The sequence below is a fragment of the Berghia stephanieae genome, chromosome 2, assembly GCF_034508935.2.
Source record: "Berghia stephanieae isolate SIO BIC M18660-M18661 chromosome 2, UCSD_Bste_1.3, whole genome shotgun sequence".
In the NCBI taxonomy this organism is placed as follows: domain Eukaryota; kingdom Metazoa; phylum Mollusca; class Gastropoda; order Nudibranchia; family Aeolidiidae; genus Berghia; species Berghia stephanieae.
In genome coordinates, this window is record NC_088361.1 from 92,763,140 (window position 1) to 92,773,139 (window position 10,000).

Sequence of the window (10,000 nt, forward strand, 5' to 3'; positions counted from 1 at the left end):
AATAGTAGTAGTAGTAGTAGTAGTAGTAGTAGTAGTAGTAGTAGTAGTAGTAGTAGTAGAGTAGCAGAGTGTAGTATGTAGTAGTAGTAGTAGTAGTAATAGTAGTAGTAGTAGTAGTAGTAGTAGTAGTAGTAGTAATAGTAGTAGTAGTAGAAGTAGTAGTAGTAGTAGTAGTAGTAGTAGTAGTAGTAGTAGTAGTAGTAGTTAGTAGTAGTAGTAGTAGTAGTAGTAGATTAGCAGTAGTAGTAGTAGTAGTAGTAGTAGTAGTAGTAGTAGTAGTAGTAGTAGTATAGTAGTAGTAGTAGTAGTAGTAGTAGTAGTAGTAGTAGTAGTAGTAGTAGTAGTAGTAGTAGTAGTAGTAGTAGTAGTAGTAGTAGTAGTAGTAGTAGTAGTAGTAGAGTAGCAGAGTAGTATAGTAAGTAGTAGTAGTAGTAGTAGTAGTAGTAGTAGTAGTAGTAGTAGTAGTAGTAGTAGTAGTAGTAGTATAGTAGTAGTAGAAGTAGTAGTAGTAGTAGTAGTAGTAGTAGTAGTAGTAGTAGTAGTAGTAGTAGTAGTAGTAGTAGTAGTAGTAGTAGTGGTAGTAGTGTCTTACATCTATAAAAACAAAGACGACACGTCACCTTTTTTTTTCATTTTTGCAACATGGTGTTCGAATTTTTAACGCGCAACTGTGATTTAAATTAAATACTATCTTTTAAATATACACACACACAAGTTCGGACTAAAGGCCAGAGGTATGGCCTATCTCAATTTATCAAATTAATAAATAAAGTGTTGCTATTGGATCTTGGTTGTATATTTTTACATTTTGTGAATTTGCATATGTATATGTTTACATTGTCGCCATAGATTCTCAACTTTGTGTTTATACATTTTTATGCATGCCACGTCTGTAAACGAATTTACATTGGGGGGGGGGGGGGTGAATTAAGTATATATTATTATTATTATTATTATTATTATTATTATTATTATTATTATTATTATTATTATTATTATTATTATTAGTAGTAGTAGTAGTAGTAGTAGTAGTAGTAGTAGTAGTAGTATTAGTAGTAGTAGTATTAGGACCGTTCGGTATTTTTTGTATTTCCTTCTCAAAAATTCGACCGCCGCTCTAGCACCTTGCCCATTCCACACTCCAAACAAAATTTAAATAACAATTAAAAAAGGAAACAAATAAAAATTTTAAAAATGTAATAACATTGTAAAATAGATAAATTTAAAAAAAAGTTGTCTACAACACGTGGGGTTCCCAAGCGATCACCCATTTAAGTACTAACCACGCCTGGCATTGCATGACTTCGGTGGTCGGACGAGAAACGGTATTTTCAACGTAGTATGGTCGTAGACAACAAGTCTCGAAAATAGAATTTAATATAATATTAAAACACTATTGCGAATATATATAATGATGAAGATAGTTTAGAAATGTATAATATTGTTAGTTGAAATAGCGTGTTGTATTCGTCTGTTGCACAATTTGTCGTAACTGGAGAATTTAAAATGGTGATGGGCTATCTTGAAAGCTGCATGAGACACTTCACCGGAAGCGAGGACGAGAGACGCATGCGCAAAACCAGTATGACGTTCTCTCTGTAAGGGCATGTGGCGAAGACTGGCTGGTGAAGCTTCTCTCGTGTTTCCTCTACGACCACTACGGGGTCAGGAGAATAAGGCAAGGTGAATTAGCAGGTAGCTTGTTCGAAGCAATGCTATCGCCCTGTCTATATTATTATAATAAGTTATATTTTGATGGAAAATGTTCTTTATATTGTTGTCTTACTGGTAAGAGTAACGTTGGGTAACCCACAACCTCATTTTACAACGATCAACGCAATTAATGAATAAAATGAGTGTGACTGTCACTTTTTCATTGTTCCAAAGGCTGTAATTCAAGCTATTGTGGGTAATGATAATGGCCGATAAGGGACGCAAGGGGTCCTCAAAGCTCAGTTCGTAGACAACACGACTCACAAACATAATGCCCGTATCAATCAAAATGTTTTCATACCCCTTGTCCAACACAGTGGTTAGGTAGATAAGTCTGTTTGAAACGGCGGAAACTACGTTGTGACGGACAAGCGTCCTATTCAAAGTGAAACTGATAGTTTCAACTCCCTTTTTAGAGTCAGAGTAATAGGATTCAATAGTCGTAACGTCACTTCCTTCCTAATGATGCATGGTAACTTAGTAACACTGGCTCTAAACTATCGGAACAATGGCGGACGCCAGTATGAAATATTTCTCCGGCGAGCATAAAAACGTATCCAGAGAAAAAAAAATACATAAACTTGATCATGTTTTGACTTTTACACATTCTGATTAAAAGGCATATGAAAAGGGAATGAAAAGTTCTAGCCAGCATGGAGAATAAAAAGTAATGATTTTCTTTGTTTAGAACCAAGATGGCCGCCGTTGCCGGGCTGCGTGACATCAGACTACTGAATCCAATTGGGATAAACGTTGTGGGTCTATGGGGTTCACTGTTCTGAAAAAGCAATCTGTACCAGACGTGACCTAGTTGTGTTGTTGGTCGTAGACTAAAACAAAGATACGATAGACCTCTTTATCAACAGCGCACTGATATCCTTTCATGACATTATAGTCCAGTAGTCATTTTAAGCGAGAGTATGGTGAGAGAATATTAGTAATGAGCCTTTTCGCTCACCTCCAGTCAGACTTGAACCAGGGACCTAAATATCAGAAGGCAAGTGCCATACTACAAAAGAGGGACGCACATTCTTTTCATCTTTGAAAGCTAGTCTATGTGCTGCTAGGTAGTCTAATGGTATGACACTCGTCTTCAGATCGGAAGGTCCAGGGTTCGAGACCTACTCTGAACGGCACATAGTTGAGTCCTTGCCAAAAAGCTCTTAACTCACATTCTCTCACCGTGCTCAGGTGCAAAATGAGTATCTGGCCGTTAACAACGTTGTCTCTGTTGAAAAGAAAATGTAATATCACCTAACAGGCGCCATGTTTCGTCCTACACGTTAAGTGTTACTGTTGGCTAGGGACTCCTTGCAGAGCGCTTTGAGCACGCTTAGTAAATATCACGCTATATGAATCATCTGGTTTATTACAAAAAAAAAAAAAAAAAAAAAAAGCCAAATCTGTCCCATGACCGATGACAGTTCAAGTGATGACGATATCATAACTGTAATGATAAATCAAATAAGATTATCGATAGATGTCTGGATGACATTGGCCCCACTCAAAGTGATAATGATAACGGTAAAAGACCACCTGAGCCTTTAAGGTGGGGAGCGACAATAAAAATGATGAATTTTGACCCAGTTTGGTAAAATTAAATTTTGGTGGGATGTTGTCATGTGACCATTTGTCTGCATAAAAAATTGCATGAGAACATCATCTTCAGTTTTTTTCTACTCAAAATAACGTATTTTGTGACCCATAGTATGGTTAAATCCTGCCCATTTTTAGTTTCAGTGGACTGATTTCATGAAAGAATATCAAATAGTCTTTATAACTAAGTAAAGGCAAAAACACATCAATGAAAAGTAAAAACTTTCCTCTATCTTCAACAACCAATCACTTTGTTCTTAATTATGTCATGTGGTCACAATCCAATCAGAGAGCGAGAGGAGAGTTTTTCCCCTAAACTCGTTTACTTTGACTTTTAAATGCGTTTTTCTCAAAACTGCAATTTTCGTCACTAAAAACCTATCTCCTCCCTCAGTTTTCAACCAATCTTCTTCAGACTTTCTACAAATAAGTATCATACAAATACGCAGGTCCTCTAGGAGCCGGATTAAAAAAAATAAAAATTTATGAGTAATTTGAAATTATGTTAACTTTTTCAAGGGGAATAATCAAGTAATAACTTTGAACTTAATTTTTAAAGTTTCTAATTTAAAAATTAAAAATCGAGCTTCTAGAGCCTCTTTATTTTTCTTTTTTTCTACCTATGGCCAAAATATTATGGCAATGGGTTGATATTCAAAAAAGCCTTTGACTTTTTAAGATTTGTTGTTTATTTTCCAATATAGCGTCGTTTCCATAGCAACGGGCAACTTTTTTCGAAAAAAAAATATATGCAATCATCCTTCCCAAACATATACATTAAGACTGTGCATAGAAGTTTATGATATGTCATCAAATAAAAAAAATGACCCTTTAGTGTCGTCCCCCCCCCCCTTAAAAGTACATTTGAAATAATTTTAGAAATAAAATACATTACATACATTTATAATAAACCCATTTAAAATGAATTGACGGAATTAAGGAACGCATAAATTATATACCTCCTTTCCCACTCTCTCCGCCCACCCCATAATATTGCAAGAAAAGATAGAAAAAAAGCAGTCCTTCAGAGCCATTTGACCCATGGAACGGGATATAAGCAATTGTTTGTTATCCTTTGGATAGGACGTTAGTCTATCTCAAAGTAGTTTCCGTCTTACCTAACAGAACCAGCTAGCCAATCACTGCTAAGCGGACCGGGGTGGTGGTGGTGTGTGTGTGTGTGTGTGTGTGGGGGGGGGGGTGGGCTGAGTAAAAATTCTCTCCGGGACCGATCTTGGTCCCTTTGCATGTGAAGCGATTGCTCAACCAAATGAGTTATTAGAACCCCTATTTAAAAAGACATTGAAATATATTTTACAAATAAAAAACACTGAAATACATTTATAACGAATGTAACCTCTTATAACCTCGCCAGGTCCCAGGTTTGAGAGTTTTTGCCAAGATCATGTCCATTTTAAATCGATCGATAGTGGAAGGACACGTTTTCTGGCCAATTTATTTTTATATCCATGTCTCTCTAGAGTACGCGGTTAAATGGTTAATTGTGATTTGCTGTGACTTCTTACGTCCACTACCAACAATGTGTTAATGTTTGTGTTTTATTGAATAAGAAAAGTCGTATATGTCAAGTCGATTAACACGTACAAGGTCATTTATAAATATTCTCAGACGGGGTCATAACTGATGGCTATCAACAAGACAATGACAAAGGAAAATATTTTGATGACATGCTTTAACCATGTAAAGATAAACCTGCTACTCATCGAGAAGAAAGCTGATAAACATGAATAAATAAAGTATAAGTTGACCTAAAGAAAGGAAAACCCCAAAACAAATGTTTTTTTTTTCAAGTCTGATAACCCAAATTGGTATAGTCCTAGCCGGCATGCACTTATTTGCAAGTCTGATAACCCAAATTGGTATAGTCCTAGCCGGCATGCACTTATTTGCAAGTCTGATAACCCAAATTGGTATAGTCCTAGCCGGCATGCACTTATTTGCAAGTCTGATAACCCAAATTGGTATAGTCCTAGCCGGCATGCACTTATTTGCAAGTCTGATAACCCAAATTGGTATTGTCACAGTGTTGTAATGGGAATGCTCTCAAACCAAAACAAAATATTGTCCATTACAAACAACAATGATAAATCAATCAAGCCCATAATTGCTCTCGGTTATCAGACCTGCAAGTTATATGTGCAAATAGGTCCTAGCAAATGAGTACACATCGTTTTAATCTCTTTGTAGTATAGGTTATATATAATATCAAATCAACTCAATATATCATCCATTACTTGCAACAAGGATAAAACAAGGCTATCACTGCGTGCAGTCAACGGACCTGCAAATTATGAGCATGTATCCCGGAACTCAATAAAACGATGCTTATTCATAAAATTATGACTCACACAAGATCGTGGTGAATAAAGGAGAAATACAATTGAATCAATTACAACTTAGAGTACGATGTTTCTACTCACACTTTAGTTGCTTTCATATACGCAACTTCATCATGTTAAGATTTCAAGCAGAATGTATTGTTTTAATATTGCACTTTGCATTGGAGCGTCGTGCAAATATATGCAGGTCTGATAACCGAACTCAATTACAGATTTGATTTAACATTGTTGTAATGCGCAATGATATTCTGATTTGGTTTGAGATTATTTCCATTTAAACAATTAGCCCAAAACAGTTTGGGTTAACAGTCCTGCAAATAATTACACGTCGCGTTAGAGGGAAGAATCTTTTACGCATTTGTAGCCCATTGTCTCACAACAGTATGATTTTGGGAAGAACAGGACCCCCAAAAGTGAATTTACAAATAAAATAATGAGAAATACGAACTTTGAATATTTTTCAATGTATTTATTCCTCAACCATAAAGAAGAGAAACTAACCCAAAGTGTCATGTTTGTGTCTATAAATTGAATTTCCAGCAACTTATTAATCCCGAAATAACACTGTTTTGAGACAGTGCGTTACCCTGACCCGTTTTACATGCAATTCACTTTAATTGTTTCTCAACTTCTAATATCACACGGATGCAGTTGCGTTCCCCTTGGTTTCTTGGGGAAGCATTTTTATCCGCGTAATCAAACAGGACTCACATAGTGAAGAATTATTAAAGGATAGTATTCGGACTGGTGAGCCGAGCCTATTCGATAAGACATTACACTTACACCGGAGTTCGAGTACCCCTGTGTCACAGTTTTGTCTGTTTGTTTGCTTGTGTTCATCTTTTGTGCTGCACTAAGGCTGATATCTCTGCCAATATTCAAGATAATCCTAGAGACACATGACTTCTTGGGTTGACTAAAGGGAAATGATTTCAATCCATTATTTCAAATAGATTAAAATAAAAACACATGACTACAGCATTGTATTTGTCATTATTGGTTGACACCATTACATTTAAACATACAATTACGTTGATTAGAGTTGTCTCACATTTTCATTTTTAAATGTCATCATTATCATGGTCATCATGATCATGATGATGGTCATCATCATCATAATCATCATCATCATCATCATCATCATCATCATCGTCAGCGGCGCATAGTCGAATCCTTGGAAACGGCTCTCCACTCACATGGTCCCACTCCATTCAGGTGTAAGATGAGTGCCCGGACATTAACAGCTTTGTCTCACATTATCGTTGATGATGATGATGATGATGATGATGATGATGATGATGATGATATGATGATCACCACCACCATCACCACTACCACTACCACTACCATATTCACAGTGAGATTAATGACAAAGCGCATTGAAATAGAAGGATGAAGGAAAGTAGATGACAAGTTCTAAGAAATGATGACATTAGTCAATGATAAATTTAGATTTTTCATCAAAATTCACAAACCGTTATATAACTATACTGTCTTGTCTATATATTTATACAAAATATACAAAGATAAGTTTTATAGTGTGACAGTACAGTGACTGATAAAGCAGACACAAAAACACACCTAAATAATCAAAGTGGGAAAATATGGGAGCAGGTATCGTTCCCCCCCCCCCCCAAAATAAAAAAACCAAAAAAAACAACCGAAAAAACAAAACAAACAAAAAACCCAACAAAAAAAAAAAAAAAAAAAAAAAAAAAAAAAAGCCCCCCCCAAAAAAAAACAAACAAAAACAAACAAAAATCAAAAAAAAAAAAAAACCCAACAAAAACAAACAAACAAACAAAACAAACAAATAACACACCCAACCCCCCCCCCCCCCCCCCCCTAACACAATTGTACTTTTGCCTCACAGGTGTCATGTCTCGTCCTATATATTAAGTGTTGCTGTTGTATAGGGACCCCTTGCAAAGCGCATTGATCACGTTTCGTGTATATTGCGCTATATAAATGCTCTGTTCTTGTTTACACACATTAATCATAGATAAACACAAGAATACAGATCATTCTCCTTGGGAAAGGAAGGCTGATTTTCTAACGAAAATAGCCATTTCAAGTATTGTTTTCTTTTCCTTTATAATGCATCTCATTCCAGGCTTGTTGTCGCTTTATAGCGACGTGCACTTATTTGCAGGCTTTATAACCCAATCCCTTATGGGCTCATTGTTGTAATGGAAATCTAAAAAAAAATGACGCAAAAAGTTGTCCATTCTAACAATGTTAAACTAGGCTCATAGTGGGTTCGGATGTCAGACTTGCATGTCCATCTCGCGTTATAGATACTAAATACACTAAATGTTAAACGTTTCTGTTGTCTAGGGACCCCTTGTAAAGAGCCTTGCGCACGTTCAGTGGATATTGCGCTATATTATTGTTCAGGATTTTTCTCTACACAAATTTTTCGGACGTAAATAATCACAAAATCACAGGGCAAAAATGAAAGCTAATTTTTAAAAGATAATTTACTCAAGTATGTATTTTGCACTTTTCCTTTATCATGCATCGCTTATCAGGCTTGTTATCGCTTCATAGATATCAGTATCAACTAAATAGACTCAAACTAAAAACCATATCACTCAGATGATCTATTTAAAAATTATGTATTGTCATTGATCAGGTGACCAGGGGGGCGTGATGGTTTAAACTATTAGTTTGACTTTTATGCATGGCTTTGTGGTCTTGTGGTATGACATTCGCTTTCGGATCGGAAGGTCTTGGGTTCGAGCCTCGCTCGCGCATAGTTGAGATTTTCGAAAAGAATCTTTACTCACATTCTCTCACCGTACTCAGGTGTAAAATAAGTACCCGGCCGTTAACAGCGTTGTCTCTGTTCGAAAAAATTATAATATCGCATAACAGGCGTCATATCACTCCCCACATGCTAAATGTTGCTGTTAGCCAGGGACCCCTTGTAAAGCGCTTTGAGCACGTTTAGTGGATATTGCCCTATATAAATGCTCAAGTTTCTTTCTTTTTACATAACGCAATATCCCCTAACCGTACACAAAGCGCTTTATAAGGGATCAAAATCCAGCCAACAGCAACGCTTAACACGAAGGGCGAGACGGGACGGCTGTTAATCAATCTTAGAGCACTTTTTTGACAGAGACAACGATTTTAACGACCATGTATTTATTTTACACACAAGAACGTTGAGAGAATATCTCAATATATATATATATATATATATATATATATATATATATATATATATATATAAATATATATATGTATATATACATACACACACACACACATAAATATATATATATATATATATATATATATATATATATATATATATATTGAGATATGCAGTAACAGATGATGCAATATCTATTGCAAGTTAAGACATGTCATGTCATTGCTATCAAGCGGGGATGGTCATGATTAATTCCGTATCGATAAAAAGGGATTCACATAGTGCTGATGTACTCTAAAAAATACGTTTTTAAAATTTTGACCAGAAAACTTGTCCTCCCAATATCAATCGATTTGAAATGACCTTCATCTTGTCAATTTGTCACCGATTTAGTCCCTTAGTTGTGTTAAGCACAGCCAATGGGTGCTATGCGTTTATCCAAATAATAATAAAAAAGCTCATAACATCCACCAGCGGGATATAACGTCACAACACACACACAAACACACACACACACACACACGCACACACACACACACAAACACACAAACGAAACAAAAAACAAAAACAAAGAAAAAAAAAACAGACAAAAAACAAAAACAAAACACACACACACACACACACACAAACAAACAAAACAAAACAAACGCTTTGAGTCCATTAGATGGTTCTTGCGTTATTGAGTAAATGTGTTTGCTGCTTAATTAAGTCCCTTGATTGGTGAGAAAATAATTACAATGACGGAAACACACGGCTCTGTCATCTAACGATGCGTTGTGTCTTGTGCGCAATAGTAGGTGTGATTTGTGAGTTTCGTACACTCGTAGAAAGCATCAAGCCTTGAGAAATGTTGTTTACGTCTAATGTTGTACTTATAATGGTATTCACTATGTTGGACACTAAGGGACATAATCGATGATAAGCGCGATCCTCTAATAAAAAATCTCGCTTTGGTCAGAAAATTCGTCCTTCAAATATTGATCGATAAAGCACCCTCATCTTGCCAAAAGCTCTCAAACCTGGGACGTCATTGAAAACTTCCTTGAAGTCCAAGATTAAAAGATAAATATGTGGATCACTTTATTCGTATCGTATCGTATCGTTTAAGAGCTAGCAGGCTTTAGAAATCTGTAAATTCTCTGTGTAACTGTCCTGCCATGCATCCATACGA

The 10,000-nt window shown here is 35.9% G+C and overlaps 1 pseudogene; it reads right to left on the reverse strand.

Annotated features, from left to right (window-relative positions):
• Positions 1–1,234: 1,234 nt before the first annotated feature.
• On the reverse strand, positions 1,235–1,353 carry LOC144966786 (5S ribosomal RNA; annotated as a pseudogene).
• Between the last annotated feature and the right edge of the window lie 8,647 nt (positions 1,354–10,000).